At 49.7% G+C, this 14,016-nt stretch overlaps 1 protein-coding gene across 12 annotated transcripts in view; it reads left to right on the forward strand.

The window, feature by feature from the left end:
* The window catches only part of ST3GAL4 (ST3 beta-galactoside alpha-2,3-sialyltransferase 4), a 178,082-nt gene that overhangs the window by 42,428 nt on the left and 121,638 nt on the right, over positions 1-14,016 (forward strand). For 3 of the 12 annotated variants that reach the window (XM_043534244.1, XM_043534246.1, XM_043534243.1), the window contains exon 2: positions 12,819-12,866. The exons of 8 other annotated variants lie outside the window; for them this stretch is intronic. The gene's annotated coding sequence lies outside the window, so the exon portion shown is untranslated. Of the gene's footprint in view, positions 1-12,818; positions 12,867-14,016 lie in introns of those variants that run through there. One more of the 12 variants, XM_043534247.1, reaches the window with a different exon arrangement.

Raw genomic sequence — 14,016 nt, forward strand, 5'->3', positions numbered from 1 at the left:
GTTGTGTCTCCAGATGCAGCTGTGCTCAGTTTACAAGTGAAGAACTTTCCGCTGTCAGTCTGGCAGTGCTTTCAGGGACTCTCAAGCAGCCCTCTGTTTTTAACTTCTTCCATTGACTTCAGTGATTCTGGTGCCACCCTCGGTGCCTTCGTTGGGTTTTCATGGGTGTGATGGGTCGGAACTCTTCTGATAATGTTCAAGAAGGAGTAGATTCTGGCTCCCTCACCCTGGATCTAAGGGTATTCTACACTGGAGGTGTTATTTCTAGCTCGGGTAGACATACCCGCACTAGTGGTGGGACAGGTGGGAGGTAAGTCAGGCTAGCTGCTCTGAGTACAACAATGCCGAAGGTAGCATTTAAGATTTAAAAAAGGTCTAATCAGTGTGGCCAGTAAGAACTACCCAACTGCTCTGGCTGCTATGCGCCATTCTGTGTTTGTACAAATATAAGATCCCTTAACATCTTTGCGAAGGGCGTGACTAGATCCGAACACTGTAGGCTTAGGTCTGTGCTTCCGAAATCTGTTTAGGATGGCAGCTCTGCCAGGGACCACCTTGGATTCAGCAATCTGCTGTCTGGGTATTTAGCACCAATAAACTGATTTCGGTTTGCGGGTAAAATACTTCTTCTGTCTGCTTCCTTGAAAAGATCTGAAAGCGCTTCATAAGCGAGCATGAGTTAAGCCGCTCAATAGCTATGTGTGGAAGGCAAATATTATCTGTGTGGAGAAACTGAGGTACAGAGGGAGCCTGGACCTGTCTCCAGTCTGTTGGCCTGCTCTACCCCCGTGTCTCACAAATCACTCCACTGCACTGTAGAGCCTCTGTCACCGTTTCACATGCTGACCTCCCAAGTGGCCTGTGCTAGCACCACAACGGAGTTAATGCGGTGACGTGCTGTGAAATTGATTTCATTGCGAGAGCTCTCATGAATGTAATCAGCAGGGGGTGTTACTCTGTCTCTTATTTCACATAAATGAGATTAAGCAATTGAACAGCCTGTGCAGAGGTTTGTTTGGGGGTGAGGAGGAGACTGGAGATTGAGACACACATGCTTTGAAGCTTTGGTGTGATCTAATTGGGGTGGGGATGGGTATTCCACCAGCAAGAATGGGAAAATACCATGAAGAGTCTAGGGCCTAGAAATCTAGTGTACACTTTTATGTCGAGTTGGTCGAGTTCAGGATCCTGACACAAGGAAGAAAGGGAAGCAGCAGAATACGGACCCTGGACTTCAGAAAAGCAGACTTCGACTCCCTCAGGGAACTGATGGGCAAGATCCCCTGGGAGAATAACATGAGGGGGAAAGGAGTCCAGGAGAGCTGGCTGTATTTTAAAGAATCCTTATTGAGGTTACAGGGACAAACCATCCCGAAGTGTAGAAAGAATAGTAAATATGGCAGGCGACCAGCTTGGCTTAACAGTGAAATCCTTGCTGATCTTAAATACAAAAAAGAAGCTTACAAGAAGTGGAAGATTGGACAAATGACAGGGATGAGTATAAAAATATTGCTCAGGCATGCAGGAGTGATATCAGGAAGGCCAAATCACACCTGGAGTTGCAGCTAGCAAGAGATGATAAGAGTAGCAAGAAGGGTTTCTTCAGGTATGTTAACAACAAGAAGAAAGTCAAGGAAAGTGTGGGCCCCTTACTGAATGAGGGAGGCAACCTAGTGACAGAGGATGTGGAAAAAGCTAATGTACTCAATGCTTTTTTTGCCTCTGTCTTCACGAACAAGGTCAGCTCCCAGACTACTGCACTGGGCAGCACAGCATGGGGAGGAGGTGAGCAGCCCTCTGTGGAGAAAGAAGTGGTTCGGGACTATTTAGAAAAGCTGGACGTGCACAAGTCCATGGGGCCGGATGCGCTGCATCCGAGAGTGCTAAAGGAGTTGGTGGATGTGATTGCAGAGCCATTGGCCATTATCTTTGAAAACTCATGGCGATCGGGGGAAGCCCCGGACGACTGGAAAAAGGCTAATGTAGTGCCCATCTTTAAAAAAGGGAAGAAGGAGGATCCTGGGAACTACAGGCCAGTCAGCCTCACCTCAGTCCCTGGAAAAATCATGGAGCAGGTCCTCAAGGAATCAATTCTGAAGCACTTAGAGGAGAGGAAAGTGATCAGGAACAGTCAGCATGGATTCACCAAGGGCAAGTCATGCCTGACTAATCTAATTGCCTTCTATGACGAGATAACTGGTTCCGTGGATGAAGGGAAAGCAGTGGACGTGTTGTTCCTTGACTTTAGCAAAGCTTTTGACACTGTCTCCCACAGTATTCTTGCCAGCAAGTTAAAGAAGTATGGGCTGGATGAATGGACTATAAGGTGGATAGAAAGCTGGCTAGATTTTCAGGCTCAGCGGGTAGTAATCAATGGCTCCATGTCTAGTTGGCAGCCGGTATCGAGTGGAGTGCCCCAAGGGTCGGTCCTGGGGCCGGTTTTGTTCAATATCTTCATTAATGATCTGGAGGATGGTGTGGATTGCACCCTCAGCAAGTTTGCAGATGATACTAAACTGGGAGGAGAGGTAGATACGCTGGGGGCAGGGATAGGATACAGAGGGACCTAGACAAATTAGAGGATTGGGCCGAAAGAAATCTGATGAGGTTCAACAAGGACAAGTGCAGAGTCCTGCACTTAGGACGGAAGAATCCAATGCACAGCTACAGACTAGGGACCGACTGGCTCGGCAGCAGTTCTGCAGAAAAGGTCCTAGGGGTTACAGTGGACGAGAAGCTGGATATGAGTCAACAGTGTGCCCATATTGCCAAGAAGGCCAGTGGCATTTTGGGATGTATATGTAGGGGCATTGCCAGCACATCGAGGGACGTGATCGTTCCCCTCTATTCGACACTGGTGAGGCCTCATCTGGAGTACTGTGTCCAGTTTTGGGCCCCACACTACAAGAAGGATGTGGAAAAATTGGAAAGTGTCCAGCGGAGGGCAACAAAAATGATTAGGGGACTGGAACACATGATTTATGAGGAGAGGCTGAGGGAACTGGGGATGTTTAGTCTGCAGAAGAGAAGAATGAGGGGGGATTTGATAGCTGCTTTCAACTACCTGAAAGGGGGTTCCAAAGCGGATGGCTCTAGACTGTTCTGAGTGGTAGCAGATGACAGAACAAGGAGTAATGGTCTCAAGTTGCAGTGGGGGAGATTTAGGTTGGATATTAGGAAAAACTTTTTCACTAGGAGGGTGATGAAACACTGGAATGCGTTACCTAAGGAGGTGGTGGAATCTCCTTCCTTAGAAGTTTTTAAGGTGAGGCTTGACAAAGCCCTGGCTGGGATGATTTAATTGGGGATCGGTCCTGCTTTGAGCAGGGGGTTGGACTAGATGACCTCCTGAGGTCCCTTCCAACCCTGATATTCTATGATTCTATGTACACTTAGGCAGGAACCTGCAACATTTGACATTTTGAAAATTTCCTGTTTTGCATCAGGAGAGAGCGAGCGAGCAAGAGAGAGACAGATTCACCCCCAGGAAACCTAGTGGTTGGGCTACTCACCTACTACATAGGAGACCCAGGTTAGGTCCCTGCTCCAAATTGGGCAGAGTAGGGATCTGAACCTGGATATCCCACCTGAATGCCCAAACCACCAGGCTATTGGCTATTCTGAGGTGGTCTCTCCCTGGTTTGGACCTTAATTCCTTACTGGATTTGAGAAACTTCGCTGAAGAAAGTGTTGTCAAAACTGCAAAAAGTTCTGTTTTCAACAAATCAGTCCTTTTCTGACAAACTGTTTTGTTGAGGAATTCCTGAATTCCCAGTCAACCCAACGGCCCTCATCCTAGTAGCATTTTACATAATCTTTACTGTATTTATCTTCACAAGATCCCTGGGAGGTAGGGCCGGGCTTTTGTCCCTATTGTACAGATGGGGAACAGAGAGACTCGGTGACTTGTCTAAAGTCACACAGGGAGTCAGTGGCAGAACAAGGAACTGAACCTGCATCTTCCAATTTGTAGGCTAGTGCCCTAACCAGTGGAACAGTGTCCTCCTCTGAATGTCACAATGGGAACAGCTAAGTGGCCATTGGAAAGTGGAATTTCACATATTATGTAGTGAGACAGGAGGGTCTTGTGGTTAAGGCACTGGACTGGGAGCCAGGGGATCTGGATTTAGTTTCCAGCTCTGCTACAGATTATTCATGTGACACTCGGCAGGCAGGAGGCCTAGCTGTTCCAAGTGCAAGTTGTCCTCCCGATAGTTTTCTGAATGAATTCAGCATAAAACACTGAATGCCTCCAGCATTGACTCCCGGCAAAAGAACAGCTTTGACCGTGCCTACGCTGGAGCTGGCTGAAAACTGTCCATCAAAACTTTTATTGATGGAAAATTGGGTTTTTGACTAAATGCATTTTTGTTGTGACAAACGTCTGCTTTCTAAAGGGAACTTTTGCGGGGGTCAAAAATGGAATGCCTGAAAGCCAAAAAATTCTCAATTTTCATCCCAAAGCCCAAATATTTAGTTTCTGAAACACTGCTGTGGTGCTTCATGGGAGTTGCAGTTCAGATGCCTCATGCTCCCGTTCTCTTCTGTGGGCTGGGCCCCAGCTGGACTTCTTTGCCCAGGATGCACCTTGGCCAAGTGACTGCCATGATGCCCTGCCTGGAGGGTAGGCTGTGGTGCATCATGGGAGATGTAATCCAAGCAGGCTGTCCAGTCTCTAGAGGAGACTCCCATGAGGACGGGGATGGCGTTTCTGAATTGAATATTTTAGTTATTACTTTTTTCCTCCCTAAAACCTCAAAATTTTCAATGGAGGAAAAGCCCATTTTCCAACCAGCTCTAATCTTTGTTCATCTGCTTAGTTTCTTCTCTCTAAATACTGTTCTCCTACTGCCCGTCATGGCATTGGCCTGTTTGCTCCTGGTAAGCACAGAAAGCTTTTCGTTAGGCGTAGCAGTGCGTCTTGAATGAATGTTGCTTGAAATGAAAAACAGGACTTCTCAGGTGCCCTGAAAATTTCCTGGAACATGTGTCATGGTGTGGAAAACCAGGATGCTTTGTGTGTGTGTTTAGTTCATTGTTGCCAGCTCTCACAATTTGAGAGTGAGTTTCACACTAGTTGAAGGCTTTTTTTCTTTTTTTTTCTCGGAATGCTCCTGCTTCTGGAGTCGTATGATTGTGAGTTTGCTTTTTAAAAGAAAACGAAAACAATCTCTAACCCTTGTGGTTGCAGAGAAAAGCTTGAGAAATGTGACCCTCAAAGGCTTAAAAAGCAGCAGGCAAATGGAGACCCTCAAATGTATAAATACACTTTAAAATCTCATGATCTTTAAGCCAATGTCAAGGTTTGTGCGGGAGGACCCTTGATTCATGATTTATCAACACGTAGGGCCGGCAGTACGGTCATATGGGGCCTGACCTAAGCAGTACGGAGTGTCTGAGCTCTCTTGGCTCCCTCTGAATGCAGCGAGATTCCCTTCCCTGTGCCCTACCTACTCGGCCTGACGAACGGACCGTGGGGCTTCTGCCTGCGGAGCACCTGGGAGGAGCTAAGGTTACAGTAGCCTCTGTGCCAGCTGCTCCCTCCAGCTCCATGGCGCGCAAGGCCAGAATGACAGGTTTCAGAGTAGCAGCCGTGTTAGTCTGTATTCGCAAAAAGAACAGGAGGACTTGTGGCACCTTAGAGACTAACCAATTTATTTCAGCATAAGCTTTCGTGAGCTACAGCTCACTTCATCAGATGCATTCAGGCCAGAATGTTGCTGGCACCTGCCCAGCTCTTCATGCTCTCCCGCTGGTGTTGGTCTCGTTCATAATGTCCGTGGGGCTCTGGCACCAGGCCCAGTACCTGCCGTGGCAGGAGAGGAAGGGAGGTCATGGGGGGCGGGGGGAGGGCGTGGGCCGCTGTTGCTGGCATTGGCACATCCACTCCCTCACACCCTCATTAAGACCTGCTGGTGAAGCCCACAGATGAGAACCCTGCCTAAGCCCCAGTCTGAAGAGACTGGGGTAGTCTTCTGACCCCCTACTGCAGGCTAGGGGTTCAAATCTAGCTCAGGCTAGTAGTGAGCAGATGCCCTCAAGCATCTCATAGCTGGGATTCTGGCTCCCTGAGGACAGGTATCTGTGGCGCTAATGGGGACCTCTCAGCAGGGAGACCAAGGGGGAAATGGCATCTGAATCCTCTCTCCCCCTACAGACGGTCCCTCCAGGGCAATGACTTATGGCACTAGGGAGCAGTGAGTGGGGGAAGTGAGCCGTGCTGTGCCTGTTCTCTGGATGCCATGGGGGCATCAGTCCCTGCAGGTGAAAATACCCTCTGAGCCCGCTTGTCGTGTTCTGTTCATTCTGCTGTCCAGGCAGCAGCTGGTGGAAGTGCTACCTACTGGCTGGAGCAAGAGGGATTGGGAGCCAGAGATCCTGCCACTGCTCTGCTGTGTGACCTTGGGCCAGTCTCTATGTAGAGATCGCTGGAAAGGCGGTGTTATATGGAAGGACAAAGAAGTATTGTTGGTGGGGGAAGAGAACTCAATAGATGGTCCCTCTGGTTCAGGGGGCACAAGGCAACAGAGACCCCAGCTTAGGTTTTCCTCTCCTGTGTTGCTAGGCCAGGAAGCAGCCTCTTCCAGCCCAGCTCTCTCCCCCCAGATACTCACTGGCTTCCCCTTTTGGGTCAGTCTCTGTTTCACTTCTCATTCCACCAGTTCTAGACTGCGAAGACCCCACATGATTCTAATCTGTGCAAGCTCCTCCCCTCCACCCCACCTCTTGAGAAGATTTATCATCTTCATTCAAGTTTGTTGTGTGCAGCTGGCAAATCCCGTCCATGGAGCAGAGCCCTTTAGCTCACATACTCCTTCCTTTGGAGCTGTGAACTGGCCTTGATTGCATGGAGGTCAAAGCATCCTGTGTTGTTTTATGTGCGCTAAGGTGAGGGGTGTGAAATGAGGCTTTTTGGCTGTGTTGAATGCACATAGTTGTGTGACTGTGGGTTAGGCTGCAGGGTCCTCTAGATCCTTAAGAAAAACACCAAGCACAAGAGTGCCTCCTGCAGGATGAACCTGGGAAAACACGTCAGGCTTCGGGAGAAAGGTGCAGGTGGTAGAGGGGTGTGCAGCATCTTCTCATGTCACCTCCGGTTGCAGAGCAGCGTCGCACACTGGAGACCTGGCAAGGCTGTGCGTTATCACAAATGCCCAACCTACTTCTCCAACCCTCCCATCTCTCTCCCTCACCCTCATCTTTTTATGCCACATCCCAGCACGAGTGGTGTTGGTGCAAATGTCACTTGCAGGGCACCCAGAGTTTACAGGCTGTAAATCAGATTTCTGTATTCTGGAGAAACTCCTCTACTGGGGTTACGGCCCTACCGGAGGCTGCTTCTCAGTTCCTCTAAGTGAATTTTGTGCTGGCCACCGTGTGGGCTGTGTGGGCTCAGAAGCCCTGAATGTAGAGTGGTGAGTGGAACTGGGAAGAGAGAAGGTCAGGTTTTGGAGAGCTTCCGCATGTAACACTGGCCTCTTGGCATACCTAATAAAGATCTCTCTCCTACAACTCTGCCTGCCAGCTTGCATCATTCATTGCTAAAGAAGCACTGAAGATCCAAAGTCCTCTGTATAGCCAGAGGAGTGGTACAGCCTGGGCAGTGGCAGGACAAGCTTCCCCCTGGCTGCAGTGCGCCTCACCCACTTCTGCAGCTCCTAATGGAGCCCTCCAGCTTGGGGGAGTTTACTCCTCATAACTTGGCCTTCCTGTTGAGCGTGCCAGCTAGGGCGTGGATACCCAGCCACTAGGTGCCAGGGCTGCTTGATGTGCTTTGCTCAGATATTTTTCAACATAATGCTGCCTTTTCCGAAGAAAGGAAACTTTCTGGTTTTTCCCTGAAAAACTAAGTGTTTTTTACATATATATATATAAACCTGAAAAGTGTTTGTGTTTTCTTCTCCCTTTTCTCCATTGTGCCACTGGAAAAGATGGGGAGAAAAGAGTGAGACCGGGGAGAGGGGAAGGAACCCCTAAAGCCAAAACCGGAAATGTTCATGGTTTGGTTTTTCAGAGGAAAATGAAAACTTTTGCAGAAATTTAAAAAGAAATAACTGCAAAAAAAATCATATTTTTTCCTAGCTCTCCTAGGGAGCCCTCCTAGGCTCATTTGACATAGACACCTCAAACAGCGCATCAGATGGTGGGAATCTTCGTTCACCACTAAAATATTATGGGTATAAACTCCCTAGAGCGTTGTCTCCAGCTACTGTTACCTGCTCTCCAAATCAGAGGCTTTTAATCCCTAAATGTGCAAGCTCCTTGTTATCTGTGAGCTTTGTGGCTCAGACCCCCAGCTAGTATAAACTGGTATAGCTCAGTTGAATTACGAAAGAGGGAAGTCGGTCCAATGGCTAAGGCACTAACTGATCATTCAGGAGACATGGGTTCTGTCGCATACTCTCTGTGTGACCTTGGGCAAGCCACTTAAAGTATGTCTATGCAGCAAAGAAAAACCCGCGTCTGGCTGATGCTAGCTGGCTCAGGCTTGCAGGGCTTGTGCTGCCAGGCTGTTTAATTCCAGTGTAGACTTCGGGGCTTGGGCTGGAGCCCGAGCTCTGGGACCCTCCCACCCTGCAGTGTCCTGGAGCCTGGGCAATGAAACAGCCCCGCGAGCCTGAGTCGGCTAGCGGAGGCCAGCCCCACGGTTGTCTAGCTGCTGTGTAGACATACCCTTAGTCTCTCCATGCCTGAGTTCTCCAGCTGTAAAAAGGGGTTAATAGCCAGGACCTACCTTGCAGGGGTGTTGTGAGGCTAAGTACAGTAAAGATTGAGGGGCCACAGTTCCTGGCCAATGGGAGCTGCTGAGATGGCTCTGGGGGCGGGGGCAGCGGGCAGAGCCCCCATGGCTGTCCCTCCACCTAGGAGCCAGAGGGAGATGCCAGCAGCTTCCCGGGCGTCGCACGGGGCCGGATAGGGAACCTGCCTGCACCACCAACCGGACTTTTGACAGCCTGGTCAGCGGTGCTGACCGGAGCCACCAAGGTCCCTTTTCAACTGGCAACCCTATGGTAATGGGGGCTGTGTGAGTACCAAAGCTAGCCAGACTTCAGCGCAACTGCTCCTGTTTACAGCAGCTGGGCATTTGCCCTTACATTCTCTCGTGGTCTGCGAGCAGAACCCCGCGATATACATTTTTTGCTGACTGAAGACCTGGAACGAAGTGCTCAGCTCTTCCAGGCCCTGATCTTGCACGCCGTGTGTGGTTCCCCTAATCCTGGGGTTCCCTTGGAATCCCGACAGGCCACAGAGAATGTACGTACCGGCCTGAAATACGTGCGCTGTCAGCGGTGTCGTGTCTCCTCCAGAGCGGGGATCCAGTCCAGGCCCTGTGGTTACCAGCTGGGTTTTGCATCTAATGCAGTGGACGATAAATTTCTCCATCCACAGCTCTCTGTCTGCTCCTTGTCAGAGGTGGGTTCCTGGAGCCTGGTAGAACTCTCATCCCGCTTCCTTCAACCCACTTTATTTTACTCTTCTCTATGTGAAATGTCACCAATTCTTAGTTTGTTTTGGGCTTTGACCTACAAATCTCTCTCTCCCTTTTTCAGAGCCAAACTTAACAGCCTAAAGCCCGGGCAGGGACAGTTAAGCTGCTCATAAAACAACGGTTAATTGTGGCAGTTGTAAGGAGATTATTTCCATGAGCCATGTTCAGTTCAGTCACATTTCCTGCTTTTGTTTCGTGTGCATCTGGGTTTCCCTGCCCCGGACTCCAGGCCCCTCTCTTCCTCCCTGCTTGGGAAAGGATTGGGCCTTGATCCAGCCGATGGCTGAGGGAGGGCCAGATGCTGGCCGGGACCGTATTCTTCAGCGGTGAGACTTGAGGCTGTGCTGTTTCCTTCCCCTGCAGAGGGGGCTGCGAGGCATGAAGCACAACGCCAAGGGTCTGTGCAAGGAGTCTCCCCTGGAGAGTTCAGTCCCTGGCCTGCCCTGAGCTGGGCACGGTGTGATTTTAGCGTAGGGTGACTAGACAGCAAAGCGTGAAAAATCAGGATGGGGGTGCGGGGGGTGATAGGAGCCAATATAAGGAAAAGACCCCAAAATCGGGACTGTCCCTATAAAATCAGGACATCTGGTCGCTCTGTTTTAGCCGTTGCTGTAAAATGGCTTCAAGCACCAGGTTGTGAGGGTTGCTGCAGTTAGATGTTGCCAGTGACGCCCCCCCCCCGCCCGCCCCCACCTTCACTAGTTCTGTGTATCTCCCTTGGCTCTGTGCCAGGGCTGCCAATAATGGCTGAGTTATCTGTGTGAGTTTTTTTAATGTGTCTGGATGCCATGGGACTGCAGAGGGGACATCCTGGGGACATCAGGGCCTGACCCGGAGGTCTAATTCTGGTACTTTCAGTGTCCTGAGCCCCCTTAATTTGTGTCTCAGGCCAGAGACCTGCTGTGGGAGAGAGCATTGGTAGTATGACGCGTATTGCAGCATAGAGTCACAGAATATCAGGGTGGGAAGAGACCTCAGGAGGTGTCTAGTCCAACCCCCCGCTCAAAGCAGGACCAACCCCAACTAAATCATCCCAGCCCGGGCTTTGTCAACAGTGGTTAGGAGCCTGAGTCCTGGACCAAGCTGCCCTTGTGCCCGGCGCTAAACAAAGCCAGTCCTGGGCTGGGTTTTGTTGGAGTTGGTAGCCCATTGCCGATCCGTGGTGCCCCCCCTTCCCCTGGCTGCTCTTTGGAGAGGTTTGTGTGTCCCACACACCCAGGCCCTGCTCCCCTGTCTGTGGGGAGGAGGGAGGGAGTCTGTGGAGCAGTGGAGTTCCTGGGTGACTGCTCCTCTGGGCGCTTGCCACGTAAAACTGGTGGCTTCACATTATTCCCGTTCTGTGGTTTTGTTGTAGGTTTTGTTTTTCCTCCCTCTCAATCCCTCCTGCCTGCTGTGCGGAGGGGCAGGGGAGAGGGAGGGTTGTGGCATTACGGCACTAGTGGGTCCCTCGGCACACACTCCTTGTTCCACATGGTGGTTTTCCCTGCCCACTGACTGCACAGGGACAGTATGAGCCTGTGGCATAGGCTGCTGAGGGAAAGGCCTGTCTTTTGGGGCCTTGAAAACCTAGCTGGGCAAAGCCCTGGAAAATGCCCCGTCCACTAAAGAACCATCCAGCGTTGGCCCATAGGGGGCACGCTGCCTGTCCAAATAGGTCTTTGCCATCTCTCCAGGCTGTGTGATGGGTGTGTCTCACTTAACAGAGTTGAGTGGTGCCAATAGTCAGGCTGATGTTGCTTCAGTGTCTGTCCCCCTGAAGACTAATTCTCTTGGGACTGACGGTTCCTCTCAAATGCTTTATGGCAAGATGCTGCCGAGGATCTGAACCCCAAACACCCCCGCCCTTCCTTCCCCTAGAGTTCCCCTGCCTCCCATCATGCATTTTAATCCTGGATGGCTAGAGTTGGGGTTACGTTACCCTACAGCCTCCTTGCTGGCCACAACTGTGCAGGTGACCAGCGGCTCAGTACCAGAGCGATAGCCCATGTGTTTCTTGCCAGGGTATGGCAATGCCGGCTGGTGTTCTCGGAATACGGCTTTGACTGGAGACCCTCAAGGGATACGCTGCTGAATTCAAGCCTTAAGGTGGCGTGATGCAGCAGTGGGAGGAGACGACTGGGGAGAGATGGAAGACAGGGGTTCCTTTACCTGGCTCCCTGTGTTACTTTGAGGCACAGAAGTGAAAGGACTTAGGCCAGATTCCCCATTTTAAAAACAAAGATCATAGTGCTGCACTAACTTGCAGCGGTGGTTGTAGAGCTAAACCAGCTCGTGTTTGTGAGCTGCCTTGAATGCTGGGGAGGGAAGGAGCTTTGCAATGTTAAGTAGTGTTTCCTGAACCGCTTTGCTGTGAAAATTGGATTGGAAATACAGGGGACTGGGCTATTCGGTGAAATTTCTAGGAGTCCGGTGGCACCTTAACGACGAACAGATTTATTTGGACATAAGCTTTGTAAGTAAAAAACCCACTTCTTCAGATGCAGATTTCTGCTTCCTACCCTAGCAGGAAATGCTGAGGCATCCAGGTGGGGTTATTTTAAGGCTGGAGATATCCATGGCACATGTTGCCTGGGAATGCTCTTTTAGAGTAGCTTCTTTTCACTATACAGGGCAGGTGGGTGCTATTCACTCATAGAAGAGGGCAGCTTGACGCTTGGTCTCACAGAGCATGAAATGGGGTAGGGTTCCTAAATAGAGTCTATAACCAGGACTTTCCCTGGGCAGCACTTGTACCTGCTGTGAGCTGATAAGTGTAGACTAATCCACTGCACTGCAGACAAATACCCCTGAGTGATATAGTTATACTGACCTAATTTCATAGTGTAGACCAGGCCTTAGTCTGTGCTTTCATTCCTAAACAGGGTGGAATACATTGATCCAACACGTTCTCTAATAATAATAATAATGATGATGATGATACCTAGCTCTTATCCATGGATCTCAGAGCGCTTTGCAAAGAAAGTAAACATCATTATCCCTGAAATACAGATGGGGAAACTGAGGCACACGGTGACAACGAGACTTGCGCAAGATCACCCAGAAAGCCCGTGGCACAATTGCGAATCTCCAGACTTAAAGCCCAGGGCTCTGGCCACTAGGCAGCACTGATGTTTGTGCTGAATTTTGAGAGAGAGGTTTTGACTGTCTTGCTTAGTTTTTGGATGTAATAAAAAATATGCTAAAAGAATGTTTAGGTTGCAAAGTCAACCTCTGAAAAGTCACATACCAGAATAAAGGTTGTCTGTGCTGCCTTAATTTGACCCCCTTGTGTGTATGCATTGTGATCGGTTTTAATTACATGATCGCACACTGTTTTTCCGCTCCACAGGTTCTCTGCCTCCTTCACTGAACAGGATGAACAGTGCTCACTGACTGGGTAGCTATTTATATTTCTTTTTATCCTCCTCATTCACTGTGTGGCCCTATGCATTATTTACTGTCTACCATCCAAATCCTGCCTTGAATACAGAATTATTAATTTCCTCATGGGCTTTTCCATGGTGCTCTCCTTAATGAATTGAAGCCAGTTCAATGTTTGCACGGAACTATCTTCACAATACCCTTTGAGAGGGAAAGTGGTGTGTTATCTGCATTTTAAAGATGGACACTGAGACCCAGTGATTGAAGCCAAAATTGTCACTTGTTATCTGACCTTGGGTGTCCAGTGTGGGAAGCGAGTCCTTAGCATTTTATAGCACATCAGAGCAGAGCTCCTGTCTACCACAGGTTTGAGTGCTCAGCATGTCTGCAGCTCTGACCACAGGCGACTCGCATTGTGCCCCCAGCAGATGAGGACCACATGGTGGCCTGTGAAAACTTTGGTTCATGTTACTTGCGCAGCATCGCACAGGATCTCTACAGCAGAGTCACTTTCCTTTAGCCAAGAGACCGTCCTTTCTTTCCCCCCAACCCCGCCTTATTCATTATGCACCTTCCAACTTCTGCAACAAATGAGACAAGGGGCCTATAGACAGTATTCTCCTTCACTGCTCAACCTTGGTTCATCCCCAGGGCGAGTCCATCCTGTGCACTGAATGAGGCAGGTGTCATGTGGAAAAATTATCTGTGATCGTATAATTAAAGACTGTCATAATGGACACCCTCACTTCTGATCTCTCCTAGCTTTTGAGGACTTGACTTTGCAAGCCTAATTGTGTTCTTTGAATGTATATTTTTGAAGGTAACATAAGTATATAGATTTTCTTGTAAGAACAGTTATCAATGATATGCGTCAACTCTTCTCACCTGGCCCTCAGCTGAGCCATCATGAATGGACCGATCTCTCAAAGATGTTGATACAGAGTTGGATGTGGAGGACGGATATGAAGGGGGCTTTGCGGAATGGCTTAGGGCGGGTGTTCCGGGAGTGAGGGTCAGTGTGGGAGAGCACGTGAGAAGTCGATGAAACTGGCATCCGGAGGAGAAGAGAGGCAGAGCTGTGTAAGGTGTTGCAGGCCAGGAGCCTGAGGAAGTCGGGAGGTGTTAGGGGTGGGGATGATGTGGCTGGAGCCAGGGCAAGGGAGATA

The sequence above is a fragment of the Chelonia mydas genome, chromosome 22, assembly GCF_015237465.2.
Source record: "Chelonia mydas isolate rCheMyd1 chromosome 22, rCheMyd1.pri.v2, whole genome shotgun sequence".
Lineage (NCBI taxonomy): Eukaryota > Metazoa > Chordata > Testudines > Cheloniidae > Chelonia > Chelonia mydas.